The following is a 19,514-nucleotide window of genomic DNA, read 5'->3' as shown; positions in this document are numbered from 1 at the left end:
TAGAAGAATTGTTAAAGATTGAGGGAGCTTTCGGGAGGCCCTGAGGGGGCTCTAGGAGTTCAGCACTCTGTTTATTTTTCTTCTATACTTTTCCCTTTTGTTTATGTACTTTCTTTTTCTTTTACTTTCTAGCTAGGGTTTAATTTTCCTGCACTCTTCTTCTCTGTAAATTGAATTGAGCTATGACCAACTAACCCTATTTCATTGGGTTAGGGAGCTCTATTGTAATTCAATGGATCAATAGTAGTTTTTATCTTCTTCTTCTTTCTTTTCTCTTGATTTTTGTTAGAAAGCTTTTGGTCTTAATTCAATTGGATAGTTGTCTTGAGAAAGAAGCTATCCATAACTGAAATTCTTCGGATCCTTAAGAGAGGGATGAAGAATTCATGCTTGAATTGCTTTCTCACATTAGATTAGGTTGGGGGTTGGATGGATATAGTGACATGTAATCCTACCAATACTTTGATCTATGAATTTGTGTGGTATAGTCAGTGACTTAACTTCAACTCTTCCCATGAAAAATTAAATTAAGACATTGGGAAATTGTTCAAGCTTAGAGAGATTGCTGAGCCAAGACATTGGGATCCGATCATCTAAGATTGCCAAGCAATGTCAATGAATGCATTGATTGAGGAAGAGATGAAAATGATTTGATCCGGAGAATTCAATATCTCCTAAAACCCAATGAATTTCCCATCTCTGATCTACCCATTCTATTTACATTCTGCTCTTTAATTTCATGCTTAATCCCCATTTCCATCTAATTTCTTGCAATTTAAGCTTCTGTCATTTAGTTTCCAGCAATTTAATTTCTGTTCATTTACTTTCTTGCAATTTAAGTTTCCTGCCAATTTACTTTCTGTAATCTCAATTAAATTCTGATTTCGCTCAACTAGAATAATTCTCCAATTAAATTTGCTCAATCTACCAATCCCTGTGGGATTCGACCTCACTCTACAGTGAGTTTTTACTTGACGAGAATCCGGTGCACTTGCTGGAAGGAAATTTGTTGAGAGGCAAGTTTTCGGTTGAATCAGTAATTAGTAAGTTAACTAGGATTTGTGAATTAATAACAATTATGCTCACTTGACTTACTTTTCGATGTTAAGGGTTGACTGATGAGCGGATAATTTGTATACTTTTTGGCATTGTTTTTAGTATGTTTTTAGTAGTTTGAGTTGAGTTTTTAGTATATTTTTATTAGTTTTTAGTTAAAATTCACTTTCCTGGACTTTACTATGAGTTTGTGTGTTTTTCTGTGATTTCAGGTATTTTCTGGCTGAAATTGAGGGACCTGAGCAAAATCTGATTCAGAGACTGAAAAGGACTGCAGATGCTGTTGGATTCTGACCTCCCTGCACTCGAAGTGGATTTTCTGGAGCTACAGAAGCCCAATTGGCGCGCTCTCAACGGCGTTGGAAAGTAGACATCCTGGGCTTTTCAGCAATATATGATAGTCCATACTTTGCCCAAGATTTGATGGCCCAAACTGGCGTTCAAAGTCACCTCAAGAAATCCCAGCGTTAAACGCCCAAACTGGCATAAAAGCTGGCGTTTAACTCCAAGAAGAGTCTCTACACGAAAATGCTTCAATGCTCAGCCCAAGCACACACCAAGTGGGCCCGGAAGTGGATTTTTATGTCATTTACTCATCTTTGTACACCTTAGGCTACTAGTTTTCTATAAGTAGGACCTTTTACTATTGTATTTTTTCATCTTTGGACATCTAGTTCTTAGATCATTTGGGGGCTGGCCATTCGGCCATGCCTAGACCTTGTTCTTATGTATTTTCAACGGTGGAGTTTCTACACACCATAGATTAAGGTGTGGAGCTCTGCTGTACCTCGAGTATTAATGCAATTACTATTGTTCTTCTATTCAATTCCGCTTGTTCTTTGTCCAAGATATCACTTGTTCTTCAACTTGATGAAGGTGATGATTGACACTCATCATCATTCTCACCTATGAACAAGGTGACTGACAACCATTCTTGTTCTACAAGCATCTGAGGCTTAGTGAATATCTCTTGGATTTCTGATTGCATGATGCATGGTTGATCGCCTGACAACCGAGTGCTCGCCTGACAAACGAGCCAGCCATTCCGTGAGATCAGAGTCTTCGTGGTATAGGCAAGAACTGATGGCGGCATTCAAGAGAATCCGGAAGGTCTAACCTTGTCTGTGGTATTCTGAGTAGGATTCAATGATTGAATGACTGTGACGTGCTTCAACCCTGTAACCTGCTGGGCGTTAGTGACAGACGCAAAAGAGGGATTCTATTCCAGTAGGGGAGGGAACCAAACCGGTGATTGGCCGCACTGTGACAGAGTGTATGAGCATTAGCTTTCACTGCGAGGATGGGAGGTAGCCACTGACAACGGTGAAACCCTACACGAGCTTGCCATGGAAAGGAGTAAGAAGGATTGGATGAAGACTGTAGGAAAGCAGAGAGACGGAAGGGAAGGCATCTTCATACGCTTGTCTGAAGCTCTTACACCAATGATATACATAAGTAACTCTATCTTTATCTTTTATATTATTTTCGTTCATCACCATATCCATTTGAGTCTGCCTGACTGAGATTTACAAGGTGACCATAGCTTGCTTCATGCCACCAATCTCCGTGGGATCGACCCTTACTCGCGTAAGGTTTATTACTTGGACGACCCAGTGCACTTGCTGGTTAGTTGTGCGAAGTTGTGTTTATGCCATGGTATTGAGCACCAAGTCTTTGGAGCCATTACTAGGGATTATTTGTGTTTTGAAAAGTACTGATCACAATTTCGTGCACCAAGTTTTTGGCGCCGTTGCCGGGGATTGTTCTTGTGTATGGACAACTGACGGTTCATCTTGTTGCTTAGATTAGGCATTTTTTCTTCAGAGTTCTTAAGAATGAATTCTAGTGTTTCAAGGTGATGTTCTTATCATCACCAAGGCTGATTGATTCTCATCAATTTAGCTCTTGAATGCAGTGTCCTGCTGAAGCTTGGCCGGCCATGTCTAATTTCTTTAGACTAAAGCTTTAGACTAACATTGCATGATTCCTGGAATTCTCATTAAGAATTTTGATATCTTTATTTTCTTTTCCACTTAGTTTTCGAAAAAAAAGTCAAAAAAAATTTTAAAATCATAAAAACCAAAAATATTTTATAATCTAGTGTCTCATTTTAAGTTTGGTGTCAATTGCATGTTTCTGTTCTTCTTGCATTTTTCGAATTTATGCATGTGTCTTCAATTATCTTCAAGTTGTTCTTGATGATTTCCTTGTTTTGATCTTTGAATTCTATTGACTTGAGTGTTTTGTGTTTCTCATATGCATTCTCATGTTGTTAGTGTCAGTAGTATACAAACTGCTAAGTTTGGTGTCTTGCATGCATTGTTATTTGATTCTTGTTGCATTTTGATTGTTAAAAATCCAAAAATATTTTTAATTTGTGTCTTTTCAAGTCAATAACACAAAGAATTGAAGATTCAGAACATACTGCAGAGGAATTATACAGAAAAAGCTGAGCATTCGAAAATGCCCAGTGAAGAAGACAGACTGGCGTTTAAACGCCAGCCAGGGTACCTGGTTGGGCGTTTAACGCCCAAAAAGGTAGCATTTTGGGCGTTAAACGCCAGAATGTATACCATTCTGGGCGTTTAACGCCAGGATGGTGCTAGGGGGAAGATTTTGTTTTCAAAATCAATTTTTTTTCAAGTTTTCAAAGTTTTTCAAAATCAAATCTTTTTCAAATCATATCTTTTCAATCAAATCTTTTTCAAAATCAATTTCTTTCCTTTTTTTTTAAAGATACTTACTAACAATTAATGATTTGATTGAACATTTCAAATATGTTGCCTTTTCTGTTGAGAAAGGTTTAATGTTTGAATCATATCTTTTCTTGTTAGGCAAGTCATTAATTTTTAAAAATCAAATCTTTTTAAATTGTTTTCAAAATCAAATCTTTTTTTAAAATGTTTTTCAAATCATATCTTTTCAATCACATTTTTTTAAAAAAACCAATCATATCTTTTTAATCACATCTTTTTCAAAATAGTTTTCAATCAAATCTTTTTTATTTCTAATTTCAAAATCTTTTTCAAAAATCAATTGATCTCTTTCCCACTCTTTGTTTTCGAAAATTAATTAGTGTTTTTCAAAATGTTTTTAATCTTTTACTTAAATTTTCGAAAATTACTTCCCTTCTTCTTACATCCTTCTATTTATGGACTAACACTATTCCTTAATGCAAAATTCGAACTCCATCTTCTTTGATAAGTTCGAATTTTCTACTTCTGTCTTCCATTTTTCTTCTCCTCTGACACCTCAAGGAATCTCTATACTGTGACATAGAGGATTCCATATTTTCTTGTTCTCTTCTCTTTCATATGAGCAGGAACAAAGACAAAGGCATTCTTGTTGAAGCTGACCCTGAACCTGAGAGGACCTTGAAGCGAAAGCTAAGAGAAGCTAAGGTACAACTCTCTGTTGAGGACCTGACCGAATTCTTCAAGGAAGAAGAACCTATGGCAGCCGAAAACAATAACAATGCCAACAATGCAAGGAAGGTGCTGGGTGACTTTACTGCACCTACTCCCGACTTCTATGGGAGAAGCATCTCTATCCCTGCCATTGGAGCAAACAACTTTGAGCTTAAGCCTCAATTAGTTTCTCTAATGCAACAGAATTGCAAGTTCCATGGACTTCCAACGGAAGATCCTCATCAGTTCTTAGCTGAATTCTTGCAAATCTGTGACACAGTCAAGACTAATGGGATTGACCCTGAGGTCTATAGACTGATGCTATTCCCTTTTGCTGTAAGAGACAGAGCTAGAATATGGTTGGACTCTCAACCTAAAGAAAGCCTGGACTCTTGGGAAAAGCTAGTCAATGCCTTCTTGGCAAAGTTCTTTCCACCACAAAGATGGAGTAAGCTTAGAGTGGAAGTCCAAACCTTCAGACAGAAGGATGGAGAATCCCTCTATGAAGCTTGGGAAAGATACAAACAATTAATCAGAAAATGTCCTTCTGACATGCTTTCTGAATGGAGCATCATAGGTATTTTCTATGATGGTCTCTCTGAACTGTCCAAGATGTCTTTGGATAGCTCTGCTGGAGGATCTCTTCATCTGAAGAAGACGCCTACAGAGGCTCAAGAGCTAATTGAAATGGTTGCAAATAACCAATTCATGTACACTTCTGAAAGGAATCCAGTAAACAATGGGACTAGTCAGAAGAAAGGAGTTCTTGAGATTAACACTCTGAACGCCATTTTGGCTCAGAATAAAATATTGACTCAACAAGTCAATTTGATTTCTCAAAGTCTGTCTGGAATGCAAAATGCACCAAACAGTACTAAGGAGGCTTCATCTGAGGAAGAAGCTTATGATCCTGAGAACCCTTCAATGGAAGAGGTGAATTACCTAGGAGAACCCTATGGTAACACCTATAATTCTTCATGGAGAAATCACCCAAATCTCTCATGGAAGAATCAAGAGAGACCTCAACAAGGTTTCAATAATAATGGTGGAAGAAACAGGTTTAGCAATGACAAACCTTTTCCATCATCTTCTCAGCAACAGACAGAGAATCCTAAGCAGAACCCCTCTGACTTAGCAACCATGGTCTCTGATCTAATTAAAACCACTCAAAGTTTCATGAATGAAACAAGGTCTTCCATTAGAAATTTGGAAGGACAAGTGGGACAGCTGAGCAAGAAAGTTACTGAACTCCCTCCAAGTACTCTCCCAAGCAACACAGAAGAAAATCCAAAGGGAGAGTGCAAAGCCATCAGTATGGCCGAATTTGGAGAGGATGGAAAGGAAGTGGACGCCACTGAGGAAGACCTCAATGGACGTGCATCAACTTCCAATGAGTTCCCCAATGAGGAACCATGGGAATCTGAGGCTCAAAATGAGACCATAGAGATTCCATTGGACTTACTTCTGCCTTTCATGAGCTCTGATGAGTATTCTTCCTCTGCAGAGGATGAGTATGTCACTGAAGAGCAAGTTGCTAAATACCTTGGAGCAATCATGAAGCTAAATGACAAGTTATTTGGAAATGAGACTTGGGAGAATGAACCTCCTTTGCTCACCAAAGAGCTAGATGACTTGTCTAGGCAGAAATTACCTCAAAAGAGACAAGATCCTGGGAAGTTTTCCATACCTTGTACCATAGGCACCATGACCTTCAAGAAGGCTCTGTGTGACTTAGGGTCAAGTGTAAACCTCATGCCTCTCTCAGTAATGGAGAAGCTAAAGATCTTTGAGGTACAAGCTGCAAAAATCTCACTAGAGATGGCAGATAACTCAAGAAAACAAGCTTATGGACTTGTAGAGAATGTTTTGGTGAAGGTTGAAGACCATTACATCCCTACTGATTTCATAGTCCTAGAGACTGGGAAGTACATGGATGAAACCATCATCCTTGGCAGACCCTTCCTAGCCACAGCAAAGGCTGTGATTGATGTTGATAGAGGTGAACTGATCATTCAAGTGAATGGAGAATCCTTTGTGTTTAAGGCTCAAGGATATCCCTCTGTCACCATAGAGATGAAGCATGAAGAGCTTCTCTTAAATCAGAGTCAAGAAGAGCCCCCACATTCAAACTCTAAGTTTGGTGTTGGGAGGCCACAACCAAACTCTAAGTTTGGTGTTGAACCCCCACATTCAAACTCTAAGTTTGGTGTTGGGAGGTTCCAACATTGCTCTGAGTATCTGTGAGGCTCCATGAGAGCCCTCTGTCAAGCTACTGACATTAAAGAAGCGCTTGTTGGGAGGCAACCCAATGATTATATTTTATATATTTTCTTTTGTTATTTTATGTTTTTTGTAGGTTGATGATCATAAGAAGTCACAAAATCCATTGAAAAAGCAAAAACAGAATGAAAAACAGGAAGAAAAACAGCACACCCTGGAGGAAGAACTCACTGGCGTTTAAACGCCAGTGAGGCTAGCAGTTGGGCGTTTAACGCCCAGTCTGGCACCATTCTGGGCGTTTAACGCCAGAAAGGGGCACCAGACTGGCGTTAAACGCCAGAAAAGGGCAAGAACCTGGCGTTAAACGCCAGGAATGGGCACCAGCCCGGCGTTTAACGCCAGAAATGCCTCAAAACGTGATTTTGAGTGCCATTTGGTGCAGGGATGACTTTTCCTTGACACCTCAGGATCTGTAGACCCCACAGGATCCCCAAACAACCCCACCACTCTCTCTTCTTCTTCTTCTACTCTCTTCTTTCTTCTTTTGCTCGAGGACGAGCAAACATTTTAAGTTTGGTGTGGTAAAAGCATTGCTTTTTGTTTTTCCATAACCATTTATGGCATCCAAGGCCAGAGAAACCTCTAAAAAGAGGAAAGGGATGGCAAAAGCTTCCACCTCCGAGTCATGAGAGATAGAGAGATTCATCTCAAGGGATGCACCTTCCTCCACAAAACTACTGGGAGCAACTGAACACCTCCCTAGGAGAATTGAGTTCCAACATGGGACAACTAAAGGTGGAGCACCAAGAACACTTCATTCTCCTCCATGAAATTAGAGAAGATCAAAGAATCATGAAAGAGGAGCAACAAAGACAAGGAAGAGACATTGAGGAGCTCAAGCACTCCATAAGACCTTCAAGAGGAAGAACAAGCCGCCATCACTAAGGTGGACCCGTTCTTTAATCTCCTTGTTCTTTATTTTCTTGTTTTTTCGAAAATTTATGCTTTATGTTTATCCATGTTTGTGTCTTATGATCATTAGTGTCTTAGTGTCTATGCCTTAAAGTTATGAATGTCCTATGAATCCATCACCTTTCTTAAATGAAAACTGTTTTTAATCACAAAAGAACAAGAAGTACAGGATTTCGAATTCATCTTTAAAACTAGCTTAATTAGTTTGATGTGGTGGCAATACTTTTTGTTTTCTGAATGTATGCTTGAACAGTGCATATGTCTTTTGAATTTGTTGTTCATGAATGTTAAAATTGTTGGCTCTTGAAAGAATGATGAAAAAGGAGACATGTTACTGAGGATCTGAAAAATCATAAAAATGATTCTTGAAGCAAGAAAAAGCAGTGAATACAAAAAAAAAAGAGAAAAGGAGAAAAACGAAAAAAAAAGAGGGGAGAAAGAAAAAGAAAAAAAAAGAGAAAGAAATAAAGTTGTGATCCAAGGCAAAAAGAGTGTGCTTAAGAACCCTGGACACCTCTAATTGGGGACTCTAGCAAAGCTGAGTCACAATCTGAAAAGGTTCACCCAATTATGTGTCTGTGGCATGTATGTATCCGGTGGTAATACTGGAAGACAGAGTGCTTTGGGCCACGGCCAAGACTCAATAAGTAGCTGTGTTCAAGAATCATCATACTTAACTAAGAGAATCAATAACACTATCTGGATTCTGAGTTCCTAAAGAAGCCAATCATTCTGAATTTCAAAGGATAAAGTGAGATGCCAAAACTGTTCGGAGGCAAAAAGCTACTAGTCCCGCTCATCTAATTTGGAGCTTAGTTTCATTGATAATTTGGAGTCTATAGTATATTCTCTTCTTTTTATCTTATTTGATTTTCAGTTGCTTGGGGACAAGCAACAATTTAAGTTTGGTGTTGTGATGAGCGGATAATTTGTATACTTTTTGGCATTGTTTTTAGTATGTTTTTAGTAGTTTGAGTTGAGTTTTTAGTATATTTTTATTAGTTTTTAGTTAAAATTCACTTTCCTAGACTTTACTATGAGTTTGTGTATTTTTCTGTGATTTCAGGTATTTTCTGGCTGAAATTGAGGGATCTGAGCAAAAATCTGATTCAGAGACTCAAAAGGACTGCAGATGCTGTTGGATTCTGACCTCCCTGCACTCGAAGTGGATTTTCTGGAGCTACAGAAGCCCAATTGGCGCGCTCTCAACGGCGTTGGAAAGTAGACATCCTGGGCTTTCCAGCAATATATGATAGTCCATACTTTGCCCAAGATTTGATGGCCCAAACCGGCGTTCAAAGTCACCTCAAGAAATCCCAGCGTTAAACGCCGGAACTGGCACCTAAATGGGAGTTAAACGCCCAAACTGGCATAAAAGCTGGCGTTTAACTCCAAGAAGAGTCTCTACACGAAAATGCTTCAATGCTCAGCCCAAGCACACACCAAGTGGGCCCGGAAGTGGATTTTTATGTCATTTACTCATCTTTGTACACCTTAGGCTACTAGTTTTCTATAAGTAGGACCTTTTACTATTGTATTTTTTCATCTTTGGACATCTAGTTCTTAGATCATTTGGGGGCTGGCCATTCGGCCATGCCTAGACCTTGTTCTTATGTATTTTCAACGGTGGAGTTTCTACACACCATAGATTAAGGTGTGGAGCTCTGCTGTACCTCGAGTATTAATGCAATTACTATTGTTCTTCTATTCAATTCCGCTTGTTCTTTGTCCAAGATATCACTTGTTCTTCAACTTGATGAAGGTGATGATTGACACTCATCATCATTCTCACCTATGAACAAGGTGACTGACAACCATTCTTGTTCTACAAGCATCTGAGGCTTAGTGAATATCTCTTGGATTTCTGATTGCATGATGCATGGTTGATCGCCTGACAACCGAGTGCTCGCCTGACAAACGAGCCAGCCATTTCGTGAGATCAGAGTCTTCGTGGTATAGGCAAGAACTGATGGCGGTATTCAAGAGAATCCGGAAGGTCTAACCTTGTCTGTGGTATTCTGAGTAGGATTCAATGATTGAATGACTGTGACGTGCTTCAACCCTGTAACCTGCTGGGCGTTAGTGACAGACGCAAAAGAGGGATTCTATTCCAGTAGGGGAGGGAACCAAACCGGTGATTGGCCGCACTGTGACAGAGTGTATGAGCATTAGCTTTCACTGCGAGGATGGGAGGTAGCCACTGACAACGGTGAAACCCTACACGAGCTTGCCATGGAAAGGAGTAAGAAGGATTGGATGAAGACTGTAGGAAAGCAGAGAGACGGAAGGGAAGGCATCTTCATACGCTTGTCTGAAGCTCTTACACCAATGATATACATAAGTAACTCTATCTTTATCTTTTATATTATTTTCGTTCATCACCATATCCATTTGAGTCTGCCTGACTGAGATTTACAAGGTGACCATAGCTTGCTTCATACCACCAATCTCCGTGGGATCGACCCTTACTCGCGTAAGGTTTATTACTTGGACGACCCAGTGCACTTGCTGGTTAGTTGTGCGAAGTTGTGTTTATGCCATGGTATTGAGCACCAAGTCTTTGGAGCCATTACTAGGGATTATTTGTGTTTTGAAAAGTACTGATCACAATTTTGTGCACCATTGACTAAGTGAGATTAATCCATCATAATTATCATATTTGTAGTTATAGTAAAGAAAGGACTCCATAACTCATCCCAAGTCAAGGGTTCCATTTATGTTTTGAACCACATTTTCACCGTTTTAAAGCATTACTTGTCTATATTACATACATAGTTCCTTTATTCCTTTATTAATTTATTAATTGCAATTTTGGATCATTCTTTTATTCCTTTAATCGTTTGCTTCAATCATTCTAAACCCCTTTACTTTCCACAACCAAAATTGTGTGCTCTTAGGCATTAGTTCTTAGGGAAGACGACCTTATATTTTTATTTGAATTTAAACTCTAATTGATGGGATTTAATTACTGGTTTTTACTATACTTACAACGGAAGTGATTCTTATTTTAAGTGGAAAAATCCAAACCGGTGCGAATTCTCATCTATCACGGCGGCAAAAACATGATACGGACTTTACAAACAAAAGTCTGCAACAAGTGCACCGGATCACATCAAGTAATACCATGGTGAGTAGATTATCATTCCCACGAGGATTAATGGATTAAGCAAGCAATTATTGATTGTTTATTCTAGTTAGACGATTCAAATTTGAATGATGAGCAATTGAGAATTTAAATGACTTGAATAAGAAGTAAATGAAAGCAATAAAATGACAAGAAAGTAAATGATAGGAATGTAAATTGCTAATATTTACATTGCAAGAATTTAAATGACTAGAAAGTAAATAGCAACAAATTAATAAACATTCAATTGACTGGGAGTAAAGATAAGCTGTAGTTAAAAAGAATAAAGGGAAGCAAATAGAATACTTGTAATGTAAAAAAATAGTAAATGACTAGGAGTTTGATATGAATTAAAGACATTAGGGATTGAAAATGTTGAATATTCTTGAATCAATAATTATCACTTCCCTCTTAATCATGCAAAGTTAGATCTCTGACAAATCATAAGTAACTAAATTCCAATTCCTTAGTAATTCAATTTCTCTAAACTTGATCAATTGCCGATTCCTTGATCTATTGCTTATGAGAAGAGGTGAAACATAAATTATGATCCCGAATTACACAATTCTTAATATCTTGATTTAGACTGATTATATGTCACATATCATATTCTAAATAAAAAATCAAAAGACTTATGAGTGTAGAGTTTTAAACCAAATTATTATGATCCCTTTTTCCAAGTTTTCATAGAATCTCAATAGATTCAATTTCTCTTCCAATAAAATTGAATCTGTGAAGAGAAAAAACTCTCCGTTAGATCAACAAAGCTTGAATTAAGAAGAGAAGAAAGAGAACGTCTCCCACCTGCATACGCACAAATTCCTTGTTCTGTGTATGCAGGTATGTCACATACACATGAGTCCATGATTTCCACTATTTTACATGCATCGGTGGTACCCCTTGAATGGTGCTCCCTCAAGCTGCATTATTAATGCTTTAATTATTGTAAAATTTGATGTCCAGGGTTGGGATGAGCTCCAAAAGCATGGCCTAAGGTTTCAAAGTGTGTCCTAACCTTCCTCCTTTGTTCTCTTGATTCTGGTTTTGTGTTTTTTCTTCTCTTTTCATAACATTTTCTTACAAGAATCATGAGTCCAAAGAAATCAAAGCAATATTCAAATAAGGCACTAAAACATTTCATGATTGAGTATTATGCATTGACTTCTTATATGAAAAAGCATAGGAAAACACATCATGATACTCATGCATCACAACACCAAACTTGAACTTTGCTTGTCCTCAAGCAAATAAAGAATCATGTAATCAACTTTAAAGATTCAATCTTAACAATCAAGGGTGTAAAGATTAGCAATTCTTAATGTTCCTGGCTAGCCATTTCACTTAAGCATGCATCACTCACAAAATAATGTTAAATGTTTAAGGTTTCTATCTTGATCACATTATGAAATCCTTTCTAATGTTCCTTCCTTGAAGCAAGCTTTTTATCTTTTTCTTTTCTTTCTTAGCTTAGCTTCTTGGGTGTGTTGCACCATTTGTTTTTAGCTTCGACTCTAAATGCTTTGTTTTCAAGTATTACCACTTGATACAAAAGAACCACAAGCATGTAACTAGAGGAAACTTTGAGCCTTTTCTTAGTTTCTCTTTCTAGTCATTAATATGATGCACCGGCACCAACATTCTATTACATGGCAAAGTAACTTTCCCCCTCATGGGTCAACCAGAAGGGATGGTGCCCCAGAGTAGCTCGGACCTTAAAATATTCCTCCTTAAATCCGTGAAAGGAATCCCCGAATAACCCAAAGATCCGCTAATTCGGTTGGGCTCAGAAGACACATATTCTTTCTTGTGCTTCCCCTCCTTAGTCGGAAGAGTGTATAGAAAGAAAAATAGGAAGACCTTCACACGAGTCGGGAGCTCCAGATACTTGCAAAATAGTTCGAAAGTTTGGATGGTCGGCCAACTATTCGGATGTAGCTGAGACGGTGCCATCGAACATCGATTCAGCCAAGCCTGAACAAACGCAGAGAATGGAAGCCACACCCCCAACCGCGTAAACATAGACTCATAAACCTATATCCAGTCAGTGACTCAGGGAAAGTCAGGGTCTATGTAGCAAACCCTCTCGTGCACCCCGAGAAACAAAAGTTTGTACTGTCACTCTACCCTCATTGTGAAACTTCTAGAGGATTTCCTCCATAACCCGAGAAGGCATCCCCCACACACCAGAGGTCACCTAATAATAAGCATTGGGAACGCCACCAATCAGGACGATGGGAAACCTAGCGCCCTCAGTTCTCCACCGAACCATACCTAAAAATGAAAGGGGGCACTACCGTTAGCCCACTCCGTAGAATAAGAAAACCATACAAATTCCATACAAACCTGCCTAAGGACATCTAAGAAATAGGGGCACCTTCTCCCCATTTTCCTACCACTACTGCAATCATGAATCCATGTTAGAATAGTGTCACCCCTCTAATTTCCTACTACCCCTACTTAGGAAACAAAAGGCAAATGCAAAAGCAAATAAAACAATACAGAAATAACAAAAGAAGCACCAACCTAATTTTCAAAAAAACAAAAAAACAAATGGGAGAAGTGAAGATACGACACACAAAGGAATACAGCACCAACGGACGCACCAAAGCACAAAAAACCTAGCTGAAAGCAACTCTAAAAAGGAAATATGAAAAACAGTCGAGCAAGGAAAATGGAAGAAGAAAAAGTAGTTACAAGTAAAGGAAATATAAAGAGAAGAAAAAATTAGTAGTTATAGTAAAAAAAAACAAGGAGAAATAATAACAAAAACCCCAAACGTTTTAAAAATAATGATGTAGAGGAACGAAAGGTAAAAAGGGAAACTACGAATCTCTCTCTCCTCCCATTTAAGCATAATTATGACACCTTGAAAATCACAACAGACAGATCATTAAAAAAAATAGCAACATACAAGTAACAGGACGGCCTACCAAGCTCCACGGGTTCCCGACCTCGGCCAGGGATCTTGGACGGCACTCCATGCCATGCTCGTGGCAACACGGCTAAACGAATTCCTCCAAGCGACGAGATTGAGCAAGCAAACTCTCTTGCTCCGAGGGCAACTATTCCGGTCCCGATCCTCGAGTCCCCTATTGCAGTAGCTACGACCCGATTACCTAGGTTTAGGCCACCACCGAGGCTCAGACCGGTCCAGTAGCCACAAATCCTTAACCAACATTCAAATTCAAGCACTTTCCTTATCTTAGCCAAAAAAATAAGATCAGATAACATGCTCAAACTATATAAAGGGAGCCAAGGGCTCCCTCAAGTACGTTACACATTCCTAACCCTCATTCATACCTCTCAGATCCATTATCACTTGAGCGTTGGAATGTCTTTGCAGGTGATGACATGTCATCTTGAGCTATTTTTAAAGTTCTTTGTCATTTACTTTCTTAGGTTTTAATCAAATTTATTATGTTTTCTAACTGAATTTAATAAATAATCAAACATTTGGAGTTGGAATAGTATTTTTATCTTTTCAGGAGTTTTTGGCTCAAAAACAAACAAGAATTAAAGCTTTCACAAGTACAAAAAAAGCATGGAATAAGGAAGAGAAAGCGTGCCCTAAGGAAATGAAACCACACACGCCTTGCAGGATGATTCCCACACCTAGCAGCCTTCCCTTACGCCCGGCGGCCTCTTTCTACTCCCGGTGATCGTCCGAATATCCCTCAAGCACGCCCAGTGGCTCCCAATCCATGCCCGGCAAATTGATATCCCTGGAAGGTGAATTTTGGGCGTTTTGCCCAATATTCTCTAATACAAGCCTAAATTAAACATAATTACAACTCCCAAGATGCAACAATTAATGCCCAAGTTTAATTATCCACATCATTAGAGAAAACTCTTTCACATGATTCTTTGAATTCGACTAGGAATGGTGATTCAATTAGTGTGCGACAAATGCATCATTTCAATCACTTTGATTTTGAATAAGTGACATATAATTTGGATTAGAACAACTATTGAAAATTGTGTTTTTCTTCTAAAGATTTAACTGGATAGGTGATGACACGTCATCTTATACCTATTTTTCTTAGCTAATTTCACTTGTTTCACTAGTTTTTATGCACTTTCTTGCTTTATAAGTAAGTAATTTAGTGTGGAATTGCATGTTTTATTTGAATCAATCAACCACCCTTTAATTGATGCTAAATCATGAGGTTCAAGCTAAATTTAATTGATATTTTTTATGATTTATAAACCTTGTGAATTTGGTGATACTTTGATTGGTTGTTTTGATTAATTGTAGGTGAAGAAAAGAAGAAAACAAGAAAGCGTGGCTTAAGAAGTGTGGCTCAAGGAAAAGAAAAGAACATGAGGAAGTGTGGCACATGAAAGGAGGGAAGCCACAATGCTCTCCCCAAGAGCTCAGCGCTCTCCAAAGGAGCACAACAAAAAATTTCAAGGAAGCAATGTTTCAATGCTCTGCTCACCTTGTGAGCTGAGCACAATTTGAAGCCAAGAAATAAGGAAAGGAAAAACAATGCTCAGCTCACCAAGGGAGCATTATCGGGCATTCATCACAAGAAATTCAAGGAAATTGTTTGCCAAATGCTTGCTCCAAGGTTTGAACCCATGACCCAAGGGAAAGAGAGGAGCGCTACTCACAAGGAAAACAAGCCAAAAAAATGGCCAAATGCATCCTCCAAGGTTCGAACTCAACACCTTGAGGAAGCAAGGAGCAAGGAGCTACAAGGAAACCAAGAAAATACCACCAGCGCATGCTTCCCTCAAGTTTCGAACCAAGGACCTACCTTGGAAGCTCCAATGCTCAGCTCACTTGGAGAGCTGAGCGCTACTCCTTGGTGCATCACACAAGAGTTTGACACGGACCAAGGAAGGCAAGGCGCAACATTTGACACGGCCAGGGAGTTGAGCACGCAAGACATGTGCACAAGGCCCCAATGCTCAGCTCCCCTTGTGAGCAGAGCATTCCCCTGGTGCTTCTCCCAGCCAAGGCATGCTACAAAGGATCACCACACAAATCTTCAATGCTCTGCTCCCCACTTGAGCTGAGCATCTGATGAGCGGATAATTTGTACCCTTTTTGGCATTGTTTTTAGTATGTTTTTAGTATCATTTAGTTAGTTTTTATTATATTTTTATTAGTGTTTAGTTAAAATTCACTTTTCTGGACTTTACTATGAGTTTGTGTGTTTTTCTGTGATTTCAGGTATTTTCTGGCTGAAATTGAGGGATCTGAGCAAAAATCTGATTCAGAGACTCAAAAGGACTGCAGATGCTGTTGGATTCTGACCTCCCTGCACTCGAAGTGGATTTTCTGGAGCTACAGAAGCCCAATTGGCGCGCTCTCAACGGCGTTGGAAAGTAGACATCCTGGGCTTTCCAGCAATATATGATAGTCCATACTTTGCCCAATATTTGATGGCCCAAATCGGCGTTCAAAGTCACCTACAGAAATTCCAGCGTTAAACGCCGGAACTGGCACCTAAATGGGAGTTAAACGCCCAAACTGGCATAAAAGCTGGCGTTTAACTCCAAGGAGAGTCTCTACACGAAAATGCTTCATTGCTCAGCCCAAGCACACACCAAGTGGGCCCGGAAGTGGATTTTTATGTCATTTACTCATCTTTGTACACCTTAGGCTACTAGTTTTCTATAAGTAGGACCTTTTACTATTGTATTTTCATCTTGGTAGCTATCTTTGAGTTTTATGCTATCTTAGATCATTGGGAGGCTGGCCTCACGGCCATGCCTAGACCTTGTTCTTATGTATTTTCAACGGTGGAGTTTCTACACACCATAGATTGAGGTGTGGAGCTCTGCTGTACCTCGAGTATTAATGCAATTACTATTGTTCTTCTATTCAATTCCGCTTGTTCTTGTTCCAAGATATCACTTGTTCTTCAACTTGATGAATGTGATGATCCGTGACACTCATCATCATTCTCACTCATGAACAAGGTGACTGACAACCACTCTTGTTCTACAAGCAATCAAGGCTTTAGTGTTTATCTCTTGGATTCCTGATACACGATGCATGGTTGATCGCCTGACAACTGAGTGCTCGCCTGACAAACGAGCCAGCCATTCCGTGAGATCAGAGTCTTCGTGGTATAGGCGAGAACTGATGGCGGCATTCAAGAGAATCCGGAAGGTCTAACCTTGTCTGTGGTATTCTGAGTAGGATTCAATGATTGAATGACTGTGACGTGCTTCAAACTCCTAGCAGGCGGGGCGTTAGTGACAGACGCAAAAGAATCGATGGATTTTATTCCGGCCTGACCGAGAACCGACAGCTGATTACCCATGCTGTGACAGAGCATAGGCGACGTTTTCACTGAGAGGATGGGAGGTAGCCACTGACAACGGTGAAACCCTACATGAGCTTGCCATGGAAAGGAGTAAGAAGGATTGGATGAAGACAGTAGGAAAGCAGAGAGACGGAAGGGAAGGCATCTTCATACGCTTATCTGAAGCTCTCACCAATGATATACATAAGTATCTTTATCTTTATCTTTATGCTTTATTCGTTTATCACTATACCCATTTGAGTCTGCCTGACTGAGATTTACAAGGTGACCATAGCTTGCTTCATACCAACAATCTCCGTGGGATCGACCCTTACTCGCGTAAGGTTTATTACTTGGACGACCCAGTGCACTTGCTGGTTAGTTGTGCGAAGTTGTGTTTATGCCATGGTATTGAGCACCAAGTCTTTGGAGCCATTACCGGGGATTGTTTTGTGTAAAAGTATTGATCACAATTTCGTGCACCAAGTTTTTGGCGCCGTTGCCGGGGATTGTTTTTGTGTATGGACAACTGACGGTTCATCTTGTTGCTTAGATTAGGTATTTTTCTTCAGAGTTCTTAAGAATGAATTCTAGTGTTTCATGATGATCTGTTGAAATCTGGCTGGCTGAGAAGCCATGTCTAATTTCATTGGACCGAGGTTTCAACTAATCATCACAATAGCTTGTTTATCTCTATCAATCTTGCTATTGGAGCAATGATCTGCTAAGGCTTGGCTGGCCATTGGCCATGTCTAGTGTTTTGGACCAAAGCTTTCTTTGGAAGCTTGGCTGGCTGTGAAGCCATGTCTAATTCCTGGACCGGAGTCTTAGACTAGCATTGCAATGATTCCTGGAAATCCAAATTGAGAATTCTGAAACCTTCATTTTCTATTTTCATATAATTTTCGAAAAAACACAAAAAAATTACAAAATCATAAAAACCAAAAAGATTTTATGTTTCTTGTTTGAGTCTAGCGTCTAATCTTAAGTTTGGTGTCTTGCATGCCTTGTTTATTTGATCTTGGTTCTATTTTCAAGTCAATAGTACAGGGAACTGAAGATTCAGAACATGCAGCAGAGGAATTACACAGAAAAAGCTGGGCGTTCAAAACGCCCAGTGAAGAAGGACAGACTGGCGTTTAAACGCCAGCCAGGGTACCTGGTTGGGCGTTTAACGCCCAAAAAGGTAGCATTTTGGGCGTTAAACACCAGAATGGATACCATTCTGGGCGTTTAACGCCAGGATGGCACAAGGGGGAAGATTTTGTTTTTCAAATCAATTTTTTTCAAGTTTTCAAAGTTTTTCAAAATCAAATCTTTTTCAAATCATATCTTTTCAATCAAATGTTTTCAAAATCAATTTCTTTCCTTTTTCAAAGATACTTACTAACAATTAATGATTTGATTGAACATCTCAAGTTTGTTACCTTTTTTGTTGAGAAAGGTTTAATGTTTGAATCATATCTTTTCTTGTTAGGCAAGTCATAAATTTTTTAAAAATCATATCTTTTAAAATTGTTTTCAAATCATATCTTTTAAAATTGTTTTCAAATCATATCTTTTCAATCATATCTTCTTAAACACATCTTTTTCAAAATAGTTTTCAATCAAGTCTTTTTAATTTCTAATTTCAAAATCTTTTTCAAAAATCACTTGATTTCTTTTCTACTTTGAATTTTCGAAAATTATCAATCAAATTTTCAAAATGTTTTTGACATCTTTTTAATTAATTTTCAAAAATTCTCTTCCCCTCTTCTCACATCCTTCTATTTATGGAGTATCACTCCTTCTTAATGCACAATTCGAACTCTATCTGATCAAGTTCGAATTCTCCTTCTTCTTTCTTCTATTTTTCTTTTTCTCTGACACCTCAAGGAATCTCTATACTGTGACATAGAGGATTCCACATTTTCTTGTTCTCTTCTCTTTCATATGAGCAGGAGCAGAGACAAAGGCATTCTTGTTGAAGCTGACCCTGAACCTGAAAGGACCTTGAAGCGAAAGCTAAGAGAAGCTAAGGCACAACTCTCTGTTGAGGACCTGACCGAATTCTTCAAAGAAGAAGAACCCATGGCAGCCGAAAACAACAACAATGCCAACAATGCAAGGAAGGTGCTGGGTGACTTTACTGCACCTACTCCCGACTTCTATGGGAGAAGCATCTCTATCCCTGCCATTGGAGCAAACAACTTTGAGCTTAAGCCTCAATTAGTTTCTCTAATGCAACAGAATTGCAAGTTCCATGGACTTCCATTGGAAGATCCTCATCAGTTTTTAGCTGAGTTCTTGCAAATCTGTGACACAGTCAAGACTAATGGGGTTGACCCTGAGGTCTACAGACTGATGCTATTCCCTTTTGCTGTAAGAGACAGAGCTAGAATATGGTTAGACTCTCAACCTAAAGAAAGCCTGGACTCTTGGGAAAAGCTAGTCAATGCCTTCTTGGCAAAGTTCTTTCCACCTCAAAAATGGAGT

General features: G+C 39.0%; 1 non-coding gene across 1 annotated transcript; it reads right to left on the bottom strand.

The window, feature by feature from the left end:
- Positions 1-4,913: 4,913 nt before the first annotated feature.
- On the bottom strand, positions 4,914-5,021 carry LOC130942829 (small nucleolar RNA R71). The gene has a single exon (XR_009071378.1). It is a non-coding gene; the product is annotated as a small nucleolar RNA R71 (small nucleolar RNA).
- Positions 5,022-19,514: the final 14,493 nt, after the last annotated feature.

Source organism: Arachis stenosperma, chromosome 7 (assembly GCF_014773155.1).
Source record: "Arachis stenosperma cultivar V10309 chromosome 7, arast.V10309.gnm1.PFL2, whole genome shotgun sequence".
Classification (NCBI taxonomy): domain Eukaryota; kingdom Viridiplantae; phylum Streptophyta; class Magnoliopsida; order Fabales; family Fabaceae; genus Arachis; species Arachis stenosperma.
This window is presented reverse-complemented; position numbering and strand designations above follow the sequence as displayed.